This window comes from Podarcis cretensis (genome assembly GCF_951804945.1).
Source record: "Podarcis cretensis genome assembly, chromosome: 7".
In the NCBI taxonomy this organism is placed as follows: Eukaryota; Metazoa; Chordata; class Lepidosauria; order Squamata; family Lacertidae; genus Podarcis; species Podarcis cretensis.
The window spans coordinates 20,190,985-20,217,131 of NC_137176.1; the positions used below are offsets into that span (position 1 = coordinate 20,190,985).

The window sequence follows — 26,147 nt, forward strand, 5'->3', positions numbered from 1 at the left end:
GATACAGTGTCTTGTATGTAAAAAGAGCAATTTTAGGCTCACCAGGTCAGAACTTATTATTCTGGGCATCTACAAGGGGAATAGAGCACAGTGGTGTTGATAGTGCATAATCAGGGCAAGACTTATGGTTGCAAAGGTTCTCAACAAAGTGAAATGTGTAACGGACTTCTTAAAGTGAGATCTATTTTGCCTTTGTTTCATCAGCTTGCAAGACCATTGGAAACCCAAAATGGTGAATATACTGGGAATATCTATACATTTTGGGGGCATTTAAAAAGATCTAGCACATTGTTGTATTGATGCCTGGGGGTGCAATGGAAATAGCCACCATTTTTGTCTCCTTATTTAATCTTATTTAAATTACTTTGTATTCTTTCAAAATTACTTGGATGTTCAGCCCCAATACCCATGTTCCAAATGCATCTTGAAATTTTGCTTTAGGTGGAGGCTGGCAGCAGCCTGGAGGTGTGTAAAACCTCCCAGGGAAATGTTACTTGTCTTATGAAAATATTTAGCTCATCCTCTCTCAGCTACCACCACCTGAGGTTTGAGTCAGTGGATTACACTGTGGATCACCAGTGGAAAGAAAACATGGCAGATCCCTGTATTTTCCATCAGTAAGCACCAGAGCTTGCCTCCTCTTTGTCTGGTATTTTCCCCACTCTACCTGCTTGCTACTTTTCAGTGCTGAAAGTTCTCCCAAAGCAGTTCACAATCCCTCTAGTCTGGACCATCAAAACTACATTCCTGCTGGGAAGTGTGATGGGCACATGCATTGACAGTCATGGCTAATGGGCTTGATCTCTTTCCCACTTGTGAATTTATGCACATTGCGTTGCCAACAGCGTCTGGCTGAAAATATACCTTTCTGGGAGAAACATTTGACTCCATAACAAAGAGACAGATACGCTAAGGGTGGTGCCTTGTTTGTCTACCAAAGTGTTAAATCTTCATGGAACATTTTCTTTCGATAACAACAGTTTTTTAACGGTGTGCCTTATAATTCAGCAGCTGCTATCTGATCTCCTATCACACCTCTAATTAACAGCTAAAAAGGAATATTACTTCATGTTAATGACATGCACAGAATATAAAGCACATGTGAACAACAAAAATACATTTGTTTCTGTGATGCTTGATTAATAACAGTTAAATGTTCCTATCTGGACACGGCAGATCTCCAGACGGCATATGCCTCATGTAATAACGAGGCACTCCTTTTTAAAATGCTGCACAAAATTATTGTGTGTGGGGAAGCTTTATGATGCTTCCTGCATTGCAGCAGAAATATCACAATAAGGCATGTTTTTGCATTGACATTTACATGTGAACTATATGGCACAGGTATCTAAATATCACGGGGCTACATGAACAAAAGGGAAGTTAAGATGATACTTGATAACTTTCACATTGAAGTCAAACAAATGCACCCAACACTAAAACAGTTATCTATCATAATAAGCAACAATTCCAACCGGCTGCTTTACTATGGGGACGTGGGTGGCATTGTGGGTTAAACCACAGAGCCTAGGACTTGCCAATCAGAAGGTCGGTGGTTTGAATCCTCATGACGGGGTGAGCTCCCATTGCTTGGTCCCTGCTCCTGCCAACCTAGCAGTTCGAAAACATGTCAAAATGCAAGTAGATAAATAGATACCACTCTGGCAGGAAGGTAAACGGCGCTTCCGTGTGCTGCTCTGGTTCACCAGATGCAGCTTAGTCATGCTGACCACATGACCCGGAAGCTGTACGCCGGCTCCCTCGGCCAATAAAGCGAGATGAGCACCGCAACCCCAGAGTCAGTCACAACTGGACCTAATGTTCAGGGGTCCCTTTACCTTTACCTTGCTTTACTATGGGCAGTTTTAAAGGTGCAGTTAGGTGACTGTTTTATTCCAACAGACCATTGGGAACTGACTGGTTGTTGTTGTTTTTTAATGCAAAGGGCTTTTAATAAGACTTTGCTGTTTTTATTATCTGTATTTTAATAGATTAGATTTTTATATTGTTTTAATTCTATCACAATTCATGATTATCTTTTATGTTTTATCTTTTATGGAGCTCAGCCACACTTCCCTTTGCCATGTTCCTCCTCCAACCCATCAGAAAACCTGCTCTTCCATGCTGAACTGGAACAAATGGCAATTGGGCTTTCTATGGATAGCCATTGGTTCTGATTTAGCACTAAAGAACAGGTCCTCCAGGGGAGAGCAGTGGGAAGAGCAAAACCGCTCAGACCCATGCCTAGAAAACAGGATAAGTGGTTCAGGCCCATGTTTTCTAGGCATGAGAAAAGCAGAAGTATATACGAGTCTCTTGGGTAGGGTTGCCATATTTCAAAAATTAAAAACCAGAAAACCACCAAAATCGTTGAGCTGTTTTTAGACAAACCCCACAGCTGTTGAGCAGGACAAAGCCACCTTTTGGAAATCCCCCTGGATGTCAATTCCACCTTTGAAATGCCGGACGTCTGGCAGCTCTACTCTTGGGTGCTGCCAATGCAGAGGTTTGACTTCACTGTAAGATGTACCATCTATTGTCACTTGAGGCAGACAGATGCCCACAGCTCTCCCTCTGATTGGCTAACAGGCTGAGGAGGGAAGTGAAGGGCATGTGTGTGTGTGTGTGTGTGTGTGTGTGTGTGTGTAGCTGGAATACGGGAAAGGGGAACAGACTTGAAGTGTTGGAACTGAAGGGTTGCAAGGAAAAGAAAGGACTGGAACACTTTTAACAAATCTGGAATACAGTCATACCTCTTTTTGCGAATGCTTCATGTTGCATTTTTTTGGGTTAAGAATGCAGCAAACCTGGAAGTGTTTACTTCCTGGTTTCGCCACATGCACAGAAGCGTCCTGTGCGGTTTGTACATGCACAGAAGCGCTCTATTGTGCTTTGCACGTGCGCAGAAGTGCCACTCTGGTTATGGACTTTTCAGGGCACCCCAGAACAGATCGTGTCCAAAACCAGAGGTACTACTGTACTGGAAAGTGTCAGCAGGCATAGTTGGAGCTCAGCAGCAGAAAGGAGCAAGGAGAAAGCTGATGTACACAAATTTTGAGCAAGGTGCTCGGGAGAGTAGTGTTGATTCAGCTGCAGGTGCTCTTGAATTAAACTCATTTTTTTGACTCATTTCAGTGTGGATTCAGGTTTCGCTTGGGGACAGAATTAATCTTGGTTGCCCTGATGGATTACGATTTGCAGGAGGAAATCAGGGTAAGTGGTACCCTGTTGTTTCTGTTCACTCAGTGGCCTTTGATACCATCTCTGGGATCGATCATATCTGGAGGTTGAAGGCATTGTTTTGTGGTGGTTTCATTCCTAATTGCAGGATTGGTGCCAGAAACTATCATTGGGTGATTTGTCTAAGCTTCAGGCACAGGACTAATGAGAAGTTTCAACAGTGCTACATTGTCTTGTCCCTTGGCCTCCCTGAGACTCTGAGCGTTCTGATATTTGACCTTTTCACCTGCAATCTGAAAAGAGGTTTAATTACTCCAGATTGAAAAGAAAATGCCGTGAGCTTTAAAGTTACCTTAATAATGACACTCTCTCTTTTTCTTTGTTTTGTCCATCTTGCAGTTCTGCTCAGGTTGTAAGCCAGTGTAAGGCATGGTTAATTGGGAAATGGGGGGAATGAGTGGCACTGTAGTCTAAATCACTAAACTTCTTGGGCTTGCCAATCAGAAGGTTGGTGGTTCTCATCCCTGCAAGTAGATAAATAGGTACCGCAGCAGCAGGAAGATAAATGGTGTTTCCATGTGCTCTGGCTTCCATCACGGTGTTTTATTGTGCCAGTAGCAGTTTAGTCATGCTGGCCAAATGACCCAGAAAAGCTGTCTGCAGACAAACACTGGCTTCCTCGGCCTGAAAGCAAGATGAGCACTGCAACCCCATAGTCACCTTTGACTGGACTTAACCATCCAGGGGTCCTTTACCTTTTACCTTTTATAATTAATACTTATGGTGGGTTGATGTGCTTGTCTTTGATAACATCATTGACTTTGCTCCCTTCCAGTTCCTGAGATAAGTTCTTCTTCTTCTTCTTCTTCTTCTTCTTCTTCTTCTTCTTCTTCTTCTTCTTCCATCCTGATGCACATTATTTTTATGAATTGAAAACAAAAGAGCACTCTGAATTTATTTTCAGTTTAACTTGAAAGTAAAATATTCTCCCTTGTCATCAGAATAAATTGTCTTGTGAAGGTAGAGTGATGTGAGAGAGATAAGAACATAAGAGACAGGGGTGCCATTGGGGACAGGGACCAAGCCCCCCTCAAAAAATTCAAGGTGGGGGCCAGGTCTCATCAACATTCTGCAGCCTGTCTTGCATGGTCTTGATCATGGGGAGCCCCCTCTCTCATATGCATGCACATACACATGCACCCCCACACCCATGTGCTAAGTTTTTAAGGTGAGAGACCTTGTTCCACATTGCTTCCTGAGACTGGTTTGAGAAGCAAGGCCCTTTCTGTAGGACAGTGTTGCAGTGGTTGCAACATTACAAAGGTAACTCCAAAGCATATTCTAGGACAATTATGCACATTTCTGCAAGTTTGCAATATGCTAGCCTGCCATAATGAACCATAATTCAAGAACTGACTTGGCATCACTATAACTCTGGGAAAATGTTGCATATGAATTGTTCCCATACACACACAAAAAACAGGTGCAGGTTATTTTTCTTGCTCCTGGTTAGTGGCTAAGACTTGTACAGTGGTACCTTGGTTTACGAACTTAATCCGTTCCAGAAGTCCATTCTTAAACCAAAGCGTTCTTAAACCAAGGCGTGCTTTCCCATAGCAGTGGGGGACTCAATTTACACTCAACAGGAAGCGGAACATGTTCTGCTTCCAAGGCAATGTTCACAAACCAAAACACCTACTTCTGGGTTTGCAGCCTTCTTAATCCAAGTTGTTCATAAACAAAGCTGTTTTTAAACCAAGGTACCACTGTACTGTGTTAGTTTTGGCTAGGGGCATGAATCTCTATAAAATGGTGAACAGCAGTGTCATTAACTTTATACCTGCATAACTCCTTCATGATAGTCCTTTAGACTCCATTTGAAGTTCTCTCTATTGCCACAAAACTCATAAGATTTGAAATGGAAAAGTAAGTGACAACAGTAATAAGAGAAGCAAACGACAAGCACAAGCTCAGATTATTTAATGTAGTCTCTGATTTATATGTTTTTGTTAGTTTTGTCTGAAATAGAAAATAGCATACATGAAAGCAACCTTGTGTTATGTGTGACCTTTTTCAAAAGTTCTAAGTGGATTGTTTAATTTTACACCCACCAGTTTGGAGTATATAGACATCTGATCTTTTACTTGTGTTTTAACTGACATATTTTATATGCCAAAGTCTATTAAATGTAGCACAGCTTTTGCAAATAAGGTTGCTTAGAATTTTAATCCCTCTCCCAATATGCCACTTAGCTAATTTTTTTTGTTCCGTCAAATCCTCCTTTTAGACATTTCCACAGACTTTTCTGAGAAATTCAATTTCTTCCTATTATAGGTTAATGCCCTTTTGGAAGGCAAGTGGGGCTTATTTCCCCCCACCCACCCAGAATTTGTCAGAGGAGTTCTTGGCTATTAAACATTTATGTCAGAGAGCAGGAATAACATTTTGAAAAGATCACTTACACATAAAAATGGTGAGCATTAAAAATGGTCAGTGAGCAGTTCCAGAGATAACCTTAGTGTCTGATTTCTTAACATGGTTGGAGTGAAAAGAAAGCACACACATTGTGCAGCCCAAGTGGTTTATGCCACACAGGATTTTTGGGGGGTGTAGGCAGATGCAAAATTGAGAAGATCCATAACTGAGAAGGTCCATTGGGGGACACCAACTTTTGGTCTCACTCAGGGCACCATATTATGAAAGATTGCCCAAGTCCACCCCTGAGTTTATGGGTGGAAATAGTGTATTGAGGTGAGAACCTGACACCAGAGAAGAGCCCTGGAGAGTGAAATTTGTGCACCAGAAGCTGAAGTGCTCAGAAAGAATCCCTATCTCTAGCAATGTCAGAAGTTCAACTTCCAGTCTGCTAAGATTTTGTTTAAGGGTAAGTTGTTATTGTACATAAATGGTAGCAAGGTTGTTATCCTTGGTGGTCAGTCTTCAGAAAGGTGTTAATGACATTTCTCCTGTGCCATGTTGTCCACTAGGTAAAGGTAAAGGTACCCCTGCCCGTACGGGCCAGTCTTGACAGACTCTGGGGTTGTGCGCCCATCTCACTTAAGAGGCCAGGGGCCAGCGCTGTCCGGAGACACTTCCGGGTCACGTGGCCAGCGTGACAAAGCTGCATCTGGCGAGCCAGAGCCGCACACGGAAACGCCATTTACCTTCCCGCTGGTAAGCGGTCCCTATTTATCTACTTGCACCCGGAGGTGCTTTCGAACTGCTAGGTTGGCAGGCGCTGGGACCGAGCAGTGGGAGCGCACCCCGCCGCAGGGATTCGAACCGCTGACCTTTCGATCGGCAAGTCCTAGGCGCTGAGGCTTTAACCCACAGCGCCACCTGCGTCCCAATATGTTGTCCACTAGTAGGTGCCCATTCATGGGTGAAACTTTTTTTTTTTTTTTTTTGAAAGGGCCATTTTTTGATACCCTTCAGTGGTCCATAGGACTCCACCAGGGGACTTGCACAAGGTGTCAATAGCCTTACAAAAGCTGACATTTGAGCTGCTGAATAGTGTCATTAAAACTGTTGTCCTTTAAGGTTCTGCTCCTAGTCGCTGTAACTCCTGAAATTAGAGTTTCTGACCTCAAAGCATTTTTGGTGGCTAAATTTGTGTTTCTCATTTAGATAGGGTAGTCCTTGGGATGGATCTTTCATTCATTCGGAAGGTTATTTCCATAATCCAGTGGCTTTCAACCAGTGTGTCATGGCACCTTGAATGATGGTCAGGGGTGCCGTGGGCAACACTGGCCACTGTCCCTCTTTCCTTCCCTCCCTTCCTCTGATGCCTTCTCGTGGCTCTGCCTCCCAAAGGCTTGCACGACTATTTGTTGCAGCTGCCCTGGCTTCAAGCGCCCCAGGTGAATGGTGCCTCTGGGGCTGGCCAGGGGGTGTTTCCCAGGCCCCTGTGGGGCAGTGTGAGGAGGGACCTCTCCTTGGGGTGGGGAGAGGCAACTCAGAGACCAGGGGCAACAGCAGCGGCTTCCCAGAGGACTCCTAAGGAGAGAGGAGAAGAGAGGCGGCTGAGGGAACACTTCACAAGGGAGGGTGTTCAAAAAAGAGTGAGGGGCTGCCAGCTGTGCAGGCAAAGGGTGACGTAACTGGGCTCCTGAGCCCCACAGGAGTGCCACAGAAAGAATGCAGCTGGCCAAGGGAGCCATGGACTCAAAAAGGTTGAAAAACTCTACCATAACCCATAGGTAAAGGTAAAGGGACCCCTGACCATTAGGTCCAGTCATGACCGACTCTGGGGTTGCGGCGCTTATCTCGCTTTATTGGCTGAGGGAGCCGGCGTACAGCTTCCTGACCATGTGGCCAGCATGACTAAGCTGCTTCTGGTGAACCAGAGCAACACACAGAAACGCCGCTTACCTTCCCGCTGCAGCAGTACCTATTTATCTACTTGCACTTTGATGTGCTTTCGAACTGCTAGGTTGGCAGGAGCAGGGACTGAGCAACAGGAACTCACCCCGTGGCGGGGATTCGAACTGCTGACCTTCTGATTGGCAATTCTAGGCTCTGTGGTTTAACCCACAGAGTCACCCGCACTCCCACCATAACCCATAAAAGGTAAAGGTAAAGGTACCCCTGCCCGTACGGGCCAGTCTTGACAGACTCTGGGGTTGTGCGCCCATCTCACTTAAGAGGCCAGGGGCCAGCGCTGTCCGGAGACACTTCCGGGTCACGTGGCCAGCATGACATTGCTGCTCTGGCAAGCCAGAGCCGCACACGGAAACGCCGTTTACCTTCCCGCTGGTAAGCGGTCCCTGTTTATCTACTTGCACCCGGAGGTGCTTTCGAACTGCTAGGTTGGCAGGCGCTGGGACTGAGCAGCGGGAGCGCACCCCGCTGCAGGGATTCGAACCGCCGACCTTTCGATCGGCAAGTCCTAGGCGCTGAGGCTTTAACCCACAGCGCCACCTGCGTCCCATACCATAACCCATAGACAGCATTAATTAATTTTGCCATTGTTTTGGTCATTACATTCCCCTGAGAAAGAATGGCATTCTTTGGATGTGAAGTGAGCACTTAATGTATTCATCCACAGGATTCGACCAATCAAACAGGTTCATTTTTAGTTTCATTTTACCCAGGAAGAAAGTGACTAGTTCATCCTTGGCAAGTTGGATTTGGGATTGCACACAGCTTGCTTCTGGAAAATTTCACTTGCTCGTTCCTTAACGTGTTACAGCATGTTCTACTAGGTATGTGGCAACATTTGCTTCCAATGCTCCTCTGCAAGAGGTGTGTGTTGGCAGCTGTGTGGGAAAACCCATCAGCATTTATCCAACATGACAGAAGTATGCCTCAGTAGAGGCAGTGTTTGGGTAACAGATATCACAACAAGTTCTTTAGCAGTAGCCACCTGTTCCCACCCAGTAGGTTCCATAGCTATACTACAATTCACCATGATATGTGTTCATCACCTCCAGAGAAGGAAGAGTTGGCTCTCACCTGAACCTTGTTTCTCAGAGGTGTTGAATACATGGAATGGGCCTACCCAGTCAGCCATTCTTCCATTTTTTTCTATAAGCATGTTCTAAAATATGTTTCTCCCCCCCCCCCTCCAAGTTTTCAGTAGATAGGTTGTTGCTGGTTTATTTATGTTCCAAATATTAGTTTCCTTACATGAGTTCAAAGCTACTTAGCCTGTTCATGTAGCTTGTCATTCAATGGACTGAGATGATGGGAGCATGTCATCTGGACAAAGGCCAGTCTGTGTTTCCCATCTTTTGATGAAAAAAGCAGCAATGCAAAATAAATAAGTAAATAAATAAATACCCATTGTGCCATGCGTTTAACACCTCATCTGTTCCTTTTGTCAGATTTTAAGACATATTTCTGCCCCTACGGCTATCAGCTTCCTCAAAAGTAACTAGACTCCATGGACCCAGAGACTCTCTTGAGACCCATTAAGTTCTCCTAACCCTGCTCCACAGCATGATAGAGCTACACTTGGTTTCCTTGCAGATGGACAAATGAACGTGGAAATGTGAGGGGGAAAACAAGACATGATGAAGAATGTTGACAAAAAGAGCCTTTGACGAGGTGAGTTGCTAAAATGTGATGTTTTATTGAGTGCAATTTGGCTGTGATGTACAATGTATGCAGTAGTTGCTGGGGAATATATATGGTCTGTAATGTAAAGAGTGCCCAAAATGAAGCATCTGTTGAAAGATTTCTCTCTCTCCAAAATACACATTTCAGTGTGAACATATTTTGTTTTGGCATGGGATAATTTATCCCCGTGTCTGCTTTTTCTCAGCTGTCAGCTTCCTATTACAATATTAGCTAAAGTACAGTAATTCAGAACTGTGAGGAGTGTGCTCATTTTCCCACAGAAAGCTCCCACCTCACTTTCATGTGTCTGTAGTACCTTTTATGCACCTTAGAGTAATGCTACACATTTTCCTCAACGGTACTTTAACGACTCTCAGGAATTACACATAGGTTGTTCTGCTTTATACTTTTTTTCTTGTTTTCTTTCCCCCTGTAAATTAGGGAACAGAAAAGACCTCAAGTCTCCAAACTGCAATTTCTCTTCTTTTGTCCTTTAATTTATTTCATTGCCCTTTCCCTCCCCACAGTACTATTTCCAAATACTGGACCTATATTAACACATTCCATAATATCACACTATGATTTTGATACTAAGTTTATAAATTTTGCAATATATTTTGTCAGAAATCTTCTTTCTCCAGTGCCAGTTTTGTGTTTTAAGAAGCTGACATTTTAATGCATCAGTCTTGTTTTGGCTAAGCGACACTGAAAATGCACATTAAAAACCCATACCTGCACTTTGATTGCTGCTCGCTTTCTCATCCAATATTAGACCGTCAGTGCACTTCGTAAGGACTATGTCACTTTGTGTTCTATAGAAAGCATTGTAAGCTGGAGATCTGCAAATATTCATTAAACTGGAGCAGGCTCATACATTCAACTGGCCAAGAATCATTGTTCTGTGGGGAGATTGTTGTCACACAAACACACAACATTTTCCAGGCATTCCGCCTGGCTTGCATGGTTCTGAACTGTGCCATTGATGACTATTACATATTTCTCCGATGAAAATAGGGACATCCTATTTAATCATTTTCTTCTTCTTCTTCTTTTTCTTCTTCTTCTTCTTCTTCGGCGATCACTTGTAGCTGAGTAAGATTGTCTCCCATGAATATGGTCCTGGCATTATGTTGGTGACTGTGGAGGCCAATTCTGGATCCACACATCCCTCCACAGTGGGGACAAAGGTTTCTGGGTGGGAGTTGATCATGGTGAGGATTTGCCAAACATGCTTTCCTCTTGTTTCTCCCTTTCATCCTGAGTTCCTGCTTCTTCAAAGTCGATGACGCCTTTGGTAAAGGCTGTTCTCCAATTGGAGCGCTCAGAGGCCAGTTTTTCCCAATTTTTTGTGCTTATACTGCATTTCTTTAGATTAGCCTTGACAGCATGTTTAAAACTCTTTTGTTGTCCACCAGTATTTTGCTTTCCATTCTTAAGTTGGGAGTAGAGTAGTTGCTTTGGAAGACGATAATCAGGTATCCAAACCACATGACCAGTCCTATGAAGTTGATGTTTAAGCATCATTGCTTTGACACTAGTGATCTTTGCCACTTCCAGTACACTGACATTAGTTCACCTGTCTTCCCAAGTGAAATAATAATAATAATAATAATAATAATAATAACACCCACTCATCTGACTGGGTTGCCCCAACTACTCTGGGTGGCTTCCAATATATATAAAAACATAATAAAACTTTAAATATTTTTTGAAAAAAACTTCCCTATACAGGGCTGCCTTCAGATGTCTTCTAAAGGATGTATAGTTACTTACCTCCTTGGCTCAGGGGTCGCTTAACTCCACCCCTTCCAACATTTCTCCAATAAAAAGAGGGGCATCCTAAGGAAAAGCAGGACATTCCAGGATCAAATTAGAAACTGGGATGGCTTCTGTAAATTTGGAACTGTCCTTGGAAAATAGGGACACTTGAAGGGTCTGCATATTAGCTAAATAGACACCACATTCAAAGGTTCTTCCCACTATATCTTTTATTCTCATTCTTTCTACAACTTGCCCTACAAAGTAGAGATTAAGCACTGCGTTTTATTGCAACATAGATATAGATAGCAATTAGGATCACAGTATTTTAAATAACTGTAGCCTAGCTGTTTTGGAATGTCAAAGTATGGCTACGGACCATCAAGTTCCTATCACAGAGTTCAGAAGTAATGGAGATGTCCACCCCCACCCATCCTACTCATGTAAAAACACCAGGTAGGCCCCACAAATAACCCAGAGATGCATTTTAAATAAAAGGACACATTCTACTCATGTAAAAACATGATTCCTGGACCTTCCGTGGGCTGGATTGAGAAGGCGATTGGGCTGCATCTGGCCCATGGGCCTTAGGTTGCCTACCCCTGTCTTATGTTTTGTGGTGAATTAATGAGTGGTGGCTGGTTCTACAAATTGAAATTTTTATTCATAAGTTATCATACTGTACGTTATACTGACATGACTGCTTCCAGACAATGCCACTGACAATAGCTATCATGGCAACAAATCACCTGCACTTGGCCAACTTCTTATTTATGCAGAGTCCCATCCTCCCAAGAAAAGGAAGTGTACCAGAATATCTACTTCACAATGGAAACTGGTTTGACAGGTGGTGGGTTTGTGTGTGTGTGTTTTTGCCACAATCCTCTTCCTCTTGAGCAGCAAGCTTTATGAACTGTAGGAAAACAAATCATTTGCTGCATGGTGGGGGTGGGGGATGGAGGACCAGCAAAATCCAATTTTTGCATGTAGCACTGGACAGATGGAGGGGGGGGGGAACTGGTCTGTGTGCAGGATGATGACTTATGGAACTGCACATCCCTAGGTGTGAGAAGAGTCTAAATCTGCTCCGCCTTGTTCACCCCACTGAACCCAAGTATTTCTGTCTTGACAGGGGTGTGTTTACCATCTTCTTGCTGGGAATGAGAGTGGCTAAACTAGAAACCTGCCTTACACACTTCAAAGTCTCCAGGGTAAAGTAAAAACCAACCAGCCAGTCAACCAACCAATCACCTCTTCCATGCTCCACATGGCTCATTTGATTACCTGAACCCTTTTGGAGCCTGCCAGAAAGTAGCACAGAGAGTAGATCTGCTTTGGAAAAGTTTTCACTCCTGCCAAATGCTGTGACTCTCAGATAAATTCTGTTATTGGCAGTGGGGGAAATGTGGCTGCATTTGGTGTATTCAGTTGACTCTATTGTTGCCTTGTAACAACAGAAACTTTGATTCTCCATTCTGTGCTTCCCTTTCTTTGCAACCTCCTCACAGCAGTATTAAGGTGCTGATGATAAGTAGAATTTTCGCCAGGAATATGTAGTGACTCAATCTACACTTTGAATTGAACTGATGATTAATGAAAGAAGTCACTTACTAATGCTGGAGAAATTCTGGAAAAGTAACACTACAGTCACTTGTGACCCTAGTCGATTGAAAATGTTCTTCCCTTAGTGTTTAGGATTAGTTAATCATGCCATGATGTCATCCAGCCGTGAATTTTTCTTTTGTGTGGGATAACTCATTTGATGGCTTCACATCATGGGAGGAGGGATTGTAAATATGTCATGGGGGTAGTGTTGAGCCCAACACTTCAGAGGCAAACTTTGGTAGTCTTTGGTGATATGGTGCTCTGAGCGAGCCCAAAATATGGTACCCCCAAATGGATCTTCTCACTTATGGATCTTCTCAGTTTTGCACCCCCTTGGCTTGGCACCCTGTGCAAGGCAACCAACCACACTGTCCTAAATCTGACAGGGGCTATTGAAAACAATGGCTATCTCTTGTCTCACGCAACATGTAACTCTGACCTGCTGTGAGGCACCCTCTTTAGAACTCTTGTCTCTTCCTGTGTTCCTTTGTGTTCCTTTCCTCCTTAGAATAATAGCCAGATTGCTACAGACATACATTATCGGAAGTGATTAAATGCACCTGATAGTTCTATCTCTCCCATGAAGAAATATGCGAATCTTGAGCATACAGACTCAGAAAAACTAATTGTGGCTTCCCTGGGTTGGCTTTTGGGTTAGCTTATTCCCTCACCCCCACACTGCTCCCTGTGCCTGTTTAATCTATCAATAATATAGCAACTGGATGATGTGCTTGTCGTAAAAAGGCACGAGGAAGCTCCCTTCTCAGCAGGCCTACAGATTGCTTTGTTGGGAGCTCTTAGCCTCAAACTCTTATTACTGCAGTCTGTGGAGAGAGGAAGGCACTTGCTTAACCCTAAAATGCCAAAAGCGAGCCTCCCCAAAGAGTGTTTTGAATGTTATTCATGCTGGCAATGATTATGCATATGCCAAAGTACCCTTGGAGCTACAGATAACTTGCTTAATGCTGAGCCTTTATCTAAGGGATTTTAAGATTGCAAATAGATACCCTGAGAATGATTTTCCATCATGAAAGCATTACAGCTGCATGCACTGATTCCCCTCCCCATATTGAAGATATTTATGATCACTTATTGAACATATTTATGACTGCATGTCCATCGTTCAATGCCCAGATATGTAGCTTGCTTAGCAGTGTGTCCTCCAAAGCTCATTGTGGTTATTGATTTATCTACTCATTAAAGATGACTTAACAGCTGAGTCAGAATGAAACAGTACTGCAAAATACTTGCTGCTACTCCTAATCTTTGTTTGTATTAATGGTTTAGACAAAGGTTTAATAGTGATGCAATAAATAAAAAAATATTTCTGCTTTCACAGTATATGGAAACAGATGAAGCTGTCTCTTACCAGATCAGATCACTGGTCCATCTGTTGGCATCCATCTGTTTCGAGAGACAATGGAGTACGCCTCTGGGGATGGAGTCAAACCACTGTGTTAGCAGCACTGAAGTGACCTCCCTTAGATGTGTATGGAGGTCCTGGACTTCCCAGAAGACAAGACCTTGCTATTGGCCTTGCTGATCTGATCCAAAGGAAAGCAGAGCAATACGTTTGGCATCAGAAGCTGCTGGAAGAAGGTGTACAAGGTGCAAGCCAACTGTCTTAGAAACTGCACTCTGGATTTATGTAGGGTTTACTCCAGGCATAGGCAAACTCCAGCCCTCCAGATGTTTAGGACTACAATTCCAATCATCCCTAGCTAACAGGACCAGTGGTCAGGGATGATGGGAATTGTAGTCCCAAACCTCTGGAGGGCCAGAGTTTACTTATGCCTGGTTTAATCCTTAGCCTTTTCTTCTCCCAAAGATATCCCTCAAAGCAATGGAGGTTTAGGATCAGAGTTTTTCTTCTCCTAAGTGGGCTCCCTTCCCAAATTGGTGATCCCCATCTGTTCCTCACTTCCCTCTACAGCACATGCAGAAACCGTCTTCTTGTCTGTAGGATCCACTATTAGTCCCGTACACTCAATTCACCAGAGCCTGTCTTCACATGCAGAGGGAAGTCCCTAACTCACTGAGGGTTGGAGACCCATCAACTACCCTCACCTGGTTTAGCTGGCCAGTTGAAGCCATCTCCAGGGGTGTGGCCACTGTCATATGCTGACAGCTTCTGGGAGCGACAGTTGAGAACTAAGTGCAGGAGGGTATCTAAGGTGGTCAAACCACCCTAGAAGAAGGTTGTGTTTCCCACCAGAGGTACTACCCCTCCCATAACACCCCATGCATGCCATCTAGCTCAATTTCAACTATGGCAGGAGTAGCCAGTGTGGTGCACTTCATATGTCACAGGACTGCAATTCCCATCAACCCCAGCCAGCGTGGCCAGTGGTCAGGGATGATGGGACCTTATACAGCAAAGCCATTCCCTGAAAAAAAGGACCACCACAAAAACCCTTAAGTCATAACTTCTAACTTTGTCAGAGTCCGGAATTAAAAACCCAGGCTGAGGGGGTACCAGCATGGCAGGTTCCACCACCATCTTGCCTCATTGCCACCACTCCTGCTCCTCCTGACCATCCCAAGTGCCTCCCCTCTTTCCTCTGTTCTGCAAGAGGCCAGCACCAAACACATAGCACAAGATGGTGGCCGAGGGCCTGCTCAGCTAGTTGGTGCCAGTGGAGCTAAGTACCAGGGCTCCAAGGAGAGGTCAGTTGCCTGGCATGGCTTCCCTGAGTGCAGAAAGGGGGCCTTGTGTGGACTTTTCTCTTTCACTTCATAATGGGATACATACTGATGCATGTGGTGTTTCCTATTATAGGCAAGTTTCACCTGCTGAACAGCAGCCTGAAGGGAGAGAAGACAGAGTGACTCCACCTGCAACTGATCAGCCTTCAAGGACTCAGAGGAGAAGGTACTAACGAGATGCAACTGGCTTCAGCCGTCTTAAGTAGAGTTTCCAGAAGCAGTCAGATGCTAGTAAGAATGCTTGTAGTTCCTGGCCCTACCTTGCTGCTTCCTTTTGTTTTGACCCTATGATCATCAGATTCCCTGACGCTTGGACCATCTGACCATGTGAATTGTTGTTCGCCCACCCCTAGGACTGGACCTGACTTCAGATGCCGAATCTTCCTCCAGGCAAGTACACCTCAGAGACTCTTCTAGTTGGTTGCTCTCTCACTCCACTGAGCCCTGCATGTTGTTGCTCAGCAACGAGACTATGACATTTGCCCCCCTCCATTGCTTGAGCTGCCCTCTCTCTGTCTCATGTCCTACTTTATGCCACACTCTGTCACCCCAGCAGGCAGGTAGTTGGCTGGTCCCCAGAAAGGCCCAGGAGAGAGAGGATACCTTGAGATGTGGCCAGTGACCGTCCCCCCACTTTTCCAGCCAAGTTTCCCCACATAAGACCCTCAACAACTTTTAAAACTGGAAAGCTGCAAGTTTCTGTAGTGTGACTGGTTGTTGGTATTTTGGGTTTTTTGGTACCCTACCCCTTTACTAAACTTTTGTGTGGTCTTTTAAAAGACTGGCATAGACGCCATCGGGCCGGTGTTGTGAATAAGTGTGTTAAGCTTTTGGATGAACCCCTTTTGAGGTTGCAAATAAATGTTTGTGTTAGGCTTTAGAAACAATGCAAGGCTTTGGATGCGAGGGCACTGCAACAGACTCGGAAGCATGTGTGTGTGAGTGTTGTCCATCTGAGTTCAGTTGCTAGGAGGCAGGCATCGTACCAGAGCCGTCGGCATGTTGCCCATGTTAATCCCTGTCCAGTGTGTGAATATGTATGTCACCATCATGTATATAGATATATGCAAAGCTAACCTGGCGCATATAGACTGGTACTGCCCCTCCAGCAGAGTAGATGTATGACAGGCAGAAATTCAGCAGCTCAGAACCAAAATTTTGAGTCTTAATCCTTGGAAGCCTATAGGATCTAAATTCCCACTTTTAACAGTTTAAAGGGGTCGCAGATCCCTTTGTGTGCTCACTGACTTGAATGAGAGAGTGTGTGTATAAGATTTCAGACTTGAGCAAACTTGTCTTTGAACTTGGTGGAGCCTACAGATTGGACCATGCTCATTTTGAACCATGTGTGTTTGCTTAAAAGTAAGTCGCACTGGGGTAGCTCAGCCAGCCCCACCCTTTTCATGTATTCTATCAGTAGTGTGCTTTTTTGGAAGGAGGACAGTGATGTAGAATAGAACGAATCTGTTTTCATCTGAGGAATGTTGGAGGGTATACAACATATAGCCAAAGTAGGCAAGGCAAGAATATGCAGGAGTGATGTTCAAAAATTTCCTTTGTCCTTTTAATAAACAAGAGGTAAGGAACAGAAGTGGTAAAAAATAATGATTCAGACTGCCAGCTTATGCTCCCATCTCTGTGAAACAGACATTTGACCTTCAGCATGTGGAAGGTTGGAAAAAAGTCTCCGTTTATGTACCACATGGGACAGGGCTTGGCAATGCACACTGCTTCCCTCCGTGCAATGAAAACCACACATGCAAAATGGATTCACAAACATAGTTCTCAAAAGTCCCATGCCTACCTTCCTTCTCAATTTGCAGTTTTGATTGAAAGCTGTCTCACTGTGGGGGTAAGTAGTTTTTGGTGCTGTTCCAGTCTGAAGGCCTGTACTTAACTGTGGTATTGGACTTTGCAAACTGAAAACGGAAAAAAACTTTCCCTGTGTGTGTGTGTGTGTGTGTTTTTTTTTTTTAATATTGGCTGGATTGACAGAATTTCAGTAAGTGAAATGTTTTAGGGCATGGAGTTATGTATGGTAAATTGTGTAATAGCTGTAGACATGTGCCTAGGGAAAGGTCAGCAAAGGGCACTGTTTTGCCATATCTCTGGTTTCTACAATTGCTCCAAATGAGCATGAATTAGTTACAAAACCCATGTCTCACAGCAAAAGCTTCTTCTGTGTGTAAACATGACTTTAATCTAAGTGAAAACCATTTTAGTCGCAACACATCATTCCAGACAAGGCAAAAGATCAAAGTCCAAATTGAAAGTCGAAATTGCATCCTTGCTTACTATCTGCGTTTATCAAGGTATTTCAATGCTTTTCTAAGCCTTGGTGCTCACAAACAACTTCCTGAACTCTTCTTACCACTGGAATTGCTTAGATAATGTGCTTACTATGATTTTCCTTGTAAAGATTTGGTTCTCTCTGACACTTGTCTGCCTTACAATATGTCAGGGGCAGACCAGAGGAAGAGGAGTGGTGGAGACCACCTCCCCATCCTGACCCTTCCAGGGAGGAGGAAGAGCAGGACAGTATGGATTTACAACAGGGGTTTGTGGGAAGTCACAGCTCAGAGACAGAGGAGGGGAAAAGATGGGAAATGATAGGAGAGGAGGAGCAGGAAAAGGCAGAGCAGCAGCTGCCTGACACGTTGTCACTAGAAAGCATTCCAGACCCTCCATCTTCCAGAATCCGGCGAGTCTTAAAAGTAGGAGATTAAAGAGTTCAAAGACTACTTCTTTGTGGAACAGGAATTCAATAATATGAAGCAGCACCCATGATTCCTATGCTAAACCACAAAGCCATCTTCCTAGCCCCCTCACTTGTAAAGCTTAGGTCCTCACCATACTCATCCAGAACTTATTCCTGGTTCCTTATCTTCTCCTCCTTGGTTATTTTTTTTCAAATACAGAGAAAAGGCTGCTATAGAGTAGAGTAAGGAAATGTGGTTGTATGAATCAGTCCCAAAGTCACACATAAAGTTGATTCTTTGATGGGTACAGGGTTGTGACTGTATATCTATTGGCCTCAACTTGATGGGTTACCAACTGGCAAGCCAACCTAAAACTTTTCCCCAATAGTAAAAATTAATATATCCCCCAAAGAAAACTGTTCATCACCTGTTATGGAGATCCATCTTGACAGGGCTGAGATGCAGTCTGACTGTTAACTGTTTCTGGCTTTGCCAAGACTTAAAGCATATCCTCTTTGTGACATCACATGTGACATCAGAATGGCCTGTTTGCATTCAAACTAGACTATTTCCATGCCCAACAGCAATGGCCAGTAAACTTCTGCAACCAAGTAACCATCAGCCTGACTACCCAGTTGTTTCTATCTAGACTATTTGATGTTCATTTTTTGCTCTCATAAGCAAAGCCTGAAAAAGAGCTGCGTATAATCTGAAAACCTGCTTCCACTGTTAAAGAAAAGTAATTGTCAGAGACTGGGCAGAGGAGGAATGGTGGAGACCCCCTCCCCATCCTGACCCTTCCAGGGAGGAGGAAGAGGAAGGCACTATAGATTTACAACAGGGGTTTGTGGGAGGTCACAGCCCAGAGGCAGATGAGAAGGAAAATTTGGAAATAATGGGAAAGAGGAGCAGGCAGAGCTGAAAGTCTTTATACTTTTCTGGGCAACCAACTGGGAGCAGCTGACAGCACCCTCACACAATATTTCTGCTTTTTCAGCTTGTGGTTCACTGTGGTGGAATCTAGACACATACAAAAAGCACGGTGAAAATGTTTTGGGGTGTTGTTGTTTTTTTTTAAAAAAAATATTGAATTTGCCCTAAGCTCACCATCTCCATCTGGTGTCACATTTCTATAATGCACTTAAAATGCAATAATTGCAGCTTTATAGCTGAGTCCTATGTTCAGTCTTTTCAGTGGCTTGACTGAGGAATCTTTGTTTCTACACATAGTTTGTTGTTTGTTTTTATATGTTAGTTTAAAACAGCATCTGACACAAGCATGAAAGATCTGCATGAGGGAAATCCAAACCATCATGTTGAGGTGTTCATGAAAGATCCTTGTTAATGGTTTCTGAAATCCCAGCTAAGATGTAATTGAGCAACTGCCTGGCGTTGACCCAGTGCTGTTTCATTTTCTAAAAATGTTTATGATTAAGATTAAGTTAAGGTGCCATGTGTTGGGGCTACTGGAAAGGCAGGATTAGTGTCTGGAATTTGAAGGTCCATTGAAGCTGGTCTCCCCATACATCTGACCATTTATAATTCTCTGATTTCAAACATGAGAAGAAGAGTTATACTCATCAGAAATCTGAGAAGGGCAATGGGGAACAGCATGCTAAATGTAGCTTTTTGACCTGCTTCGCAATTCATGGAAGGAAACTTGTCTAGATTCTGAACATCTTATAAGCTTGGTCATTGTGGATGAGGAAGCTTTGCAGTTTCTGACACAGTCCAAGAGGGCAAAGTTCAGGGACATCTCTATGAACCTGCCTGAGGATGTTGCTGCAAGCACAAATTAATGATCTGTGGTTAGCGATGCTTGTGGTCTACTGCTTGCAACTACATCAACTAAATGTTTTGTTAGGTTAAAAAGCTACTAGCGGAACAGAATAGCCCAAGGTCAATTGCAGCATTGTGAATTAAATCAACACAAATATGTTGGTTGTGTGTATTTATGATGATGGTTTTCTGTAGTACCATCAATATTTTGTGATGCTTTATAGCATAATATAAGCAAAGCAGCTAGGGTCCTGCCCCAACAACCTTACATTGCAAATATTGACGATGTGGAGAGAAACAACTTAGAATATTGGAGAAGTTTTCCCAAGCCAGTCTTGAGTAATGAATGGATGTGAACCTGAAAAAGCTTCCAATCTTTCCTTCACCGCAGATTTTCATCCAAGCCTGGTGAGAATGCCAGAGTAGAAGGGGGAAATTCTGAAGGTGATGTCAGTACCCACTCTTGAAATCTCCCATAACAATCCATTTGTGCCATTCCTACTGGACCCAGTGAACTGAAGCCATTCCATTAGGCCAGCCTTCCCCAACCTGGTGCCCTGTAGATATTATTACACTACAACCCACACCATCCCAGTTCATTGGCCATGCTAGTTGAGGCTGATGAGAGTTGTAGCCCTGGAGAGCACTGTAACAATGAAAAAAAAAATTGTACCCCATCCATCTGACTGGGTTGTCCCAGCCAATAGGCTGCAGAAGGCTGTTTTAGGTCTTCTTTGGGAGGGGAAAAAGAGGCTGCCGAGGCAATTTCCAACATCAGGAAGAGAGCAATTTCCACTGGTCATAAGTGTCGTTTAAGGTCCCTTTCCCCAACTTTCTAGGCTTCCTTCCATTAGTTGATTGCCCCATATGGAACCATTAAAAAACGCTCCAGAGGGGCATAATTTTCAAAGCCCTCACTTCAGATTAGCTGCAAATAAATATCAGAGTTGGTCAGGGGTCCTTTTACCTTTAAATATGAGAGTTGTGATATTTTTCCCCTCCCCCGAAGAACAGGTAATTTCCAGGTTAATCTGAGGGGAGCCTTGGCATGCTTATCTATCTCTCAACAAAGTGAGCATGGAATGAGAAAAGACAAGGGTGGTGGCTTGAATATAAAGCATGCAGCATGAAAAGTAGCAAATGCATATGATGTCTCAAACATCACTTATGGAACTTGAGTAAACATATACTGCATGAGAAACCAGCCAGTTATATGTACAGCCGTACCTAGGAAGTTGAACGGAATCAGCTCCGGAAGTCCATTCCACTTCCAAAACATTCTAAAACCAAACCACAGCTTCTGATTGGCTGCTGGAAGCTCCCGCAGCCAATCAAAGCCGCAGATGCTCTGTCTGACATTCGGGTTCCAAAAGAACGTTTGCCAACCAGAAAAATCACTTCTGAGTTTGTGGCTTTCAGGAGCCAAAACATTTGAGTTCCAGGGCATTCGACAACCAAGGTATGACTGTATTGTCCTTTGATTTAGCTATTGATCTAGAGCACCTTAAGGTCCAGCTATGGGAGCCAGTATCACTGACATGGAAACTTTGCACATTTTTCTGCCCATCCCCTCCAGAAGTTCTTGTCTCAACATCCATCCATAGGCATTCTGGTATGACCTCAAACCTGTAGCATATGAATTGGGCCTTCGAGCTCTTGGGATTTGCTTTAATCTTGGCAGAATATTGATACCTCTTAAACTGTGCTGTTTTTACTGTGTGCACTTTCCTACTGAGCTATTAACCATCCATAACAGCAGCATATAACCATATATGTTTATAGAAATCTGTTGGAAATTTTAAGCTGCATTTTTTAATTGCTTCTACTGGTGTTTTAAATACTGCAGTTAATCATGGAATGAGTCTCAAGTCTACTGGAGTGCAGAGTGATATTGAATTTTAAAAGTATGACCAGGGAGAAAAAGGGAATACTGTGCCCTTGGAATTAAAGTCCTAGCGTGGAATCTATGAAAGTAATTTTGCGTGTTGAGTTCCACAGTGCCGCCCCCACCCCAAATAATTACACACTTCACACATCAATTTTGTTTAAGGTTTTTGGCATAATTTTGGCCACAACTTTATTCAAAATACAAAAAATTGTGAGTGGTTGCTTAGGCATTGGTTATGACTATCTGTCCTGGCCCTCAAGGACAGAGCTGGCCCTTCCGGACTCCACCGGAAGCCAGCGTGGGAAACAAGTATTGGATGAGAAGTGAGGCCGGGAAACAGCCCTCACCTCTCACCCTCATGTTCCGGTGGGGCTTGCACGGCCCAAGTCCGGCTCCACGGACAAGGACGAAAGAATGGCAAGCCCCTGGATTCCTTTAACGGAATTCCCTTTCCGCATCATTTGGAGGGGTAGGCACTTACCCCTCCAAGCACCAATTAACCAATGCCTAACCGCCAACCTTACAAGTTGTGACGATTTGCTACGCAGTAGGCAAAAACCAAATGGCACCAGCCAATCAGCCAGATGGCAAAATTCCTACCAGGCCCTCGCTCCAAGGCGAACGACCCCATGACAGGCATAGCAAGGTCAAGCAATCAACTTAACTAAAGACCCCCCTTAATAAAGGGAGGGAGGGCGGGTGATCCGATGCCAAACGGCCAAGAGGACGTCCCTACGTCTGGCCCTACTATTTATAACTTCTAACTCCTCCTCCGAATTGGTAACAATCAATGTTCCCCAGCAACCCAATTAACCCTTAAGGCTAGGTTGCTGATCAATTTTGCCTAGTCATGCCGGGGCGGCCTGCTCCCCAACCGCAACACGTGCTCTCAGTTAGGGAGAACACGCTTTGCGTGTTGAGTTCCACAGTGCCGCCCCCACCCCAAATAATTACACACTTCACACATCAATTTTGTTTAAGGTTTTTGGCATAATTTTGGCCACAACTTTATTCAAAATACAAAAATTGTGAGTGGTTGCTTAGGCATTGGTTATGACTATCTGTCCTGGCCCTCAAGGACAGAGCTGGCCCTTCCGGACTCCACCGGAAGCCAGCGTGGGAAACAAGTATTGGATGAGAAGTGAGGCCGGGAAACAGCCCTCACCTCTCACCCTCATGTTCCGGTGGGGCTTGCACGGCCCAAGTCCGGCTCCACGGACAAGGACGAAAGAATGGCAAGCCCCTGGATTCCTTTAACGGAATTCCCTTTCCGCATCATTTGGAGGGGTAGGCACTTACCCCTCCAAGCACCAATTAACCAATGCCTAACCGCCATGGAGCCTCCAGCTCACCGCCAAACCACTCACAGACCCAACCAAGACCTCAGCTTGTCCGCCACCGCACCTATCCAAGCCTCATTCCCTGAAGCAGAAAGGTGCACGCCATCAGCTCGGAAAAAGGATGGCATCTTAAAAAGAATCGCAGGGTGATAAATCACCTCTCCACCCAGCTCAGCAATCCGCTTTTTCACAGCTGTATTGATGCGCTTTCTGGCCCTTTCAGTGGCGACTGGGCAACGGCTGCCCCTCCACACGCATCGCTGCAAAAGCTGAGACCAAAATATTTTAGCTGTAGGCACCATAGCCTGCAATGTCCCCAAGTCCGTCAAAATTGCAGCACGCAGTGAAAAACAGTCCACAGCAACCAGGTCGTTCTCTCCCAGCTGTATTACAATAGCCGATGGCGGCCCCTCACGGAGCAACTGGCTCCGGATCCGTGGTAGGAGCTCCGACCAACGCATTCCCCGCCTGGACAGCCAGGACAGTTGCACATGTGGAGGAAGGCCGAGACCTGGACCCACACTAGACTGCCGTGCTGCGACACCAGCCCAATGGACGATGCTGTGCCCCACCATCCACACGCGGACAGCTGCCAGACCGGTATAAGAGGATGAAGAGTCGTCCCTCCTCCGTTTTGCGTGCCTCCGCGAAGCTCTCTTGCGGCGACGCTTTCCACCTGACGACCTTCTGGCAGGCACTGGCAAGCTGTCTTCAATAGAAGACTCAGAGTCAGGATCCTGCTGCGAAGGACCTGGGGCAACATATGAAGCAGATGATTCGCCCCCCCTCCGTTTGGTACGCTTCAGTGAAGACCTCCTGCAGCGACGTCTACCGCCCGAGGACTTCCTGGCAGGAACTGGAAGACTGCCCTCAGTGGAAGACTCCGAATCAGGGCTCAGCTGTGATGTACCTGGAGCTGAATGAGGATTGACAACAAGTGATATACTGGAGCCAGAAGCCGCCACATCCGCAGGCTGGGAGAGCCCAGCTCGGCGGGTGGAAGCTACCAAAGGGGTTCCCCCCCCCCCCCGCGGCCCTCCCAGAAGAACGGCGAGGCCTCCGAGAACGGCCACGTGCAGCAGGTAAGTCACGGGGATGGGCTAACTGGGAATCAATCATCAGACCCCTAAGTGATGAGCCATCTCTCTCCTCTTCACCAGATGACGGTGACGCTGGGGATGGCGCCACAACTGGACGTGGACGCCTTCTGGACACGGCAGGCTGAGCTGAACACTGTTGAAGGAGACCATCCATTTCGGCTGCGAAGCGAGATAGAGCCACTGGATTGCCTGCCATACTTTCCACCAGGGATTGTACCCGTCCCACCGGTTGACTCAAGGTGGGAGAACGCAGTGCCTGTGATGGACCTCTAATAGGCCGTTTTGCACCAGAGGCTGCGCTGGGACGGGCAGCGACTTTCTTAGGAGCCATACCTGCTAATTAGATTCAAATTGAGAATTAACGATTACCACCACCGGGCGTCACCGCCAGCCACAGATAATAAATTCAATCAGTAAATAATTCTCCAAATGCTGGAAGATAACACAAAATAAGACAATAGGAACTAGTGTCTATGGAAACTCCCTATGTACCATCTAAATAACAACCAACTACTTTGTATCTCTATTTTTTATTTATTTTTTATTATTATTTATTGCCTTTAAAATTATACTTTAAACCAGAGGGATGTGCTTCCTCCTTTTAGCCAGCAGGGGGCGCCCGATATCCCCCAGCTCGCCTGTGGAAGGTGCAACACAGCACTGATCCACCAGAGGGAGCTCCAAACAAGCAAACCAGCTGCAGTGACCTACCTGGCCACAAGGGGGAGCAGCCAGAAAATAAAGAACGTCGGGCACAAGCAGGGATGCGGCCCACCAATGCACCACACAAGGAAGGGGGAAGGCCGGGGGAACAGGAAGGCCTAGCCTCCCAACGCCGCTGCGCCGGCTCGGCGCACGCAGGCGACTTCTGGCCTACCTCTCCGCCCAAAGGGCCGCACGCACGCCCCGCCGCTCGCCGATGGCCGAGCGGCGGGATAAAATTACCTCCCCTCCCGGCGCCCCCGAGACCCGGGAGGCAAGGCGACCCCCCCCCCCCGCCGGGCGCTGCCGCGGCTCGGGTAGAGACCAGGGGAAAAGACCGTCCTCTCCCGGCGCCCAGGAACCGCGGCAAGGTAAGGGAGGAAGCCGATTTATTTTTCTTTTTATTTCAAGCGGAGGGGGAGGGGGGCCTTAAGGCAGCCGGCCTCCGACCGCGGAAGGTAAGGGAGGAGGCCAATTTTTATTTATTATTTCCAGTGGGGGGGGCCCTAAGGCCGCCGGCCTCCGCAGCCCCAGCAGCTCAGCGCACCCCCACCGCCGATCTCCGCTGTCCCGGCCCCAGCGCCAAAACGACCAACGGCGGGGAAAAATCAGTAGAGGCCCTGGCGGCCTCTATAGGTGGAATAAACCAGGTGCCTGGCCCAGAGGCAGGCCCCGGAAGGCCGGGGGGGAACCCACCCTCAGGCCTAATGTTTCGGGTTTGAAAATAAAAGAAAATTAAAAGGAGGGAAAGAATATTAAACTGGAGGCAGGGGAAAGGAACAGGGTAATGGAAGGCAGAAAACTGAAGGCAAGGCGAGGGGGAAAAAGGGGGAGGAAGAAATCAATAGAGGCCGGATAATGACTAGGGAAAAAGGGGAATTTTAAGATAGGCCCGAAGCAAGAGGCAGAATACAACCGTCTCAGCAGCTCCTGATCCGATGCCAAACGGCCAAGAGGACGTCCCTACGTCTGGCCCTACTATTTATAACTTCTAACTCCTCCTCCGAATTGGTAACAATCAATGTTCCCCAGCAACCCAATTAACCCTTAAGGCTAGGTTGCTGATCAATTTTGCCTAGTCATGCCGGGGCGGCCTGCTCCCCAACCGCAACACGTGCTCTCAGTTAGGGAGAACACGCTTTATAGGAAGAATCAATTTGGGGGATCCCTTTTCTTCTCTGTATAGGTTACACTGAAGGACCAAAAATGAGTGTCTCCAATGACCTACTGAGGAAAGCTCATAATGATGTCTTTGATTTTTCGGTTCTCCAGTGTCTAAAATTCTCCATATAACATGAATCTGTTTCATAGCAAAGTGTTTATTGCCAGC

General features: G+C 45.4%; 3 long non-coding RNA genes across 3 annotated transcripts in view; 2 read left to right on the plus strand and 1 right to left on the minus strand.

Moving 5' to 3' along the window:
* The window catches only part of LOC307220956, a 98,026-nt gene extending 85,468 nt beyond the window's left edge, over nucleotides 1-12,558 (plus strand). The window contains exons 2-5 of the long non-coding RNA XR_013841213.1: nucleotides 3,136-3,213; nucleotides 5,515-5,653; nucleotides 9,151-9,228; nucleotides 12,131-12,558. This is a non-coding gene — a long non-coding RNA (uncharacterized lncRNA). The remainder of the gene's footprint in view (nucleotides 1-3,135; nucleotides 3,214-5,514; nucleotides 5,654-9,150; nucleotides 9,229-12,130) is intronic.
* Nucleotides 9,250-18,467, minus strand: LOC307220990. Its single transcript, XR_013841256.1, has 4 exons — nucleotides 18,436-18,467; nucleotides 11,014-11,079; nucleotides 9,973-10,139; nucleotides 9,250-9,670 (listed from the first exon to the last, which is right to left on the minus strand). It is a non-coding gene; the product is annotated as an uncharacterized lncRNA (long non-coding RNA).
* Nucleotides 18,468-18,604: 137 nt separating this feature from the next.
* Nucleotides 18,605-26,112, plus strand: LOC307221000. The gene is made up of 3 exons (XR_013841266.1): nucleotides 18,605-18,747; nucleotides 19,264-19,378; nucleotides 26,004-26,112. It is a non-coding gene; the product is annotated as an uncharacterized lncRNA (long non-coding RNA).
* The last annotated feature ends 35 nt before the right edge of the window (nucleotides 26,113-26,147 follow it).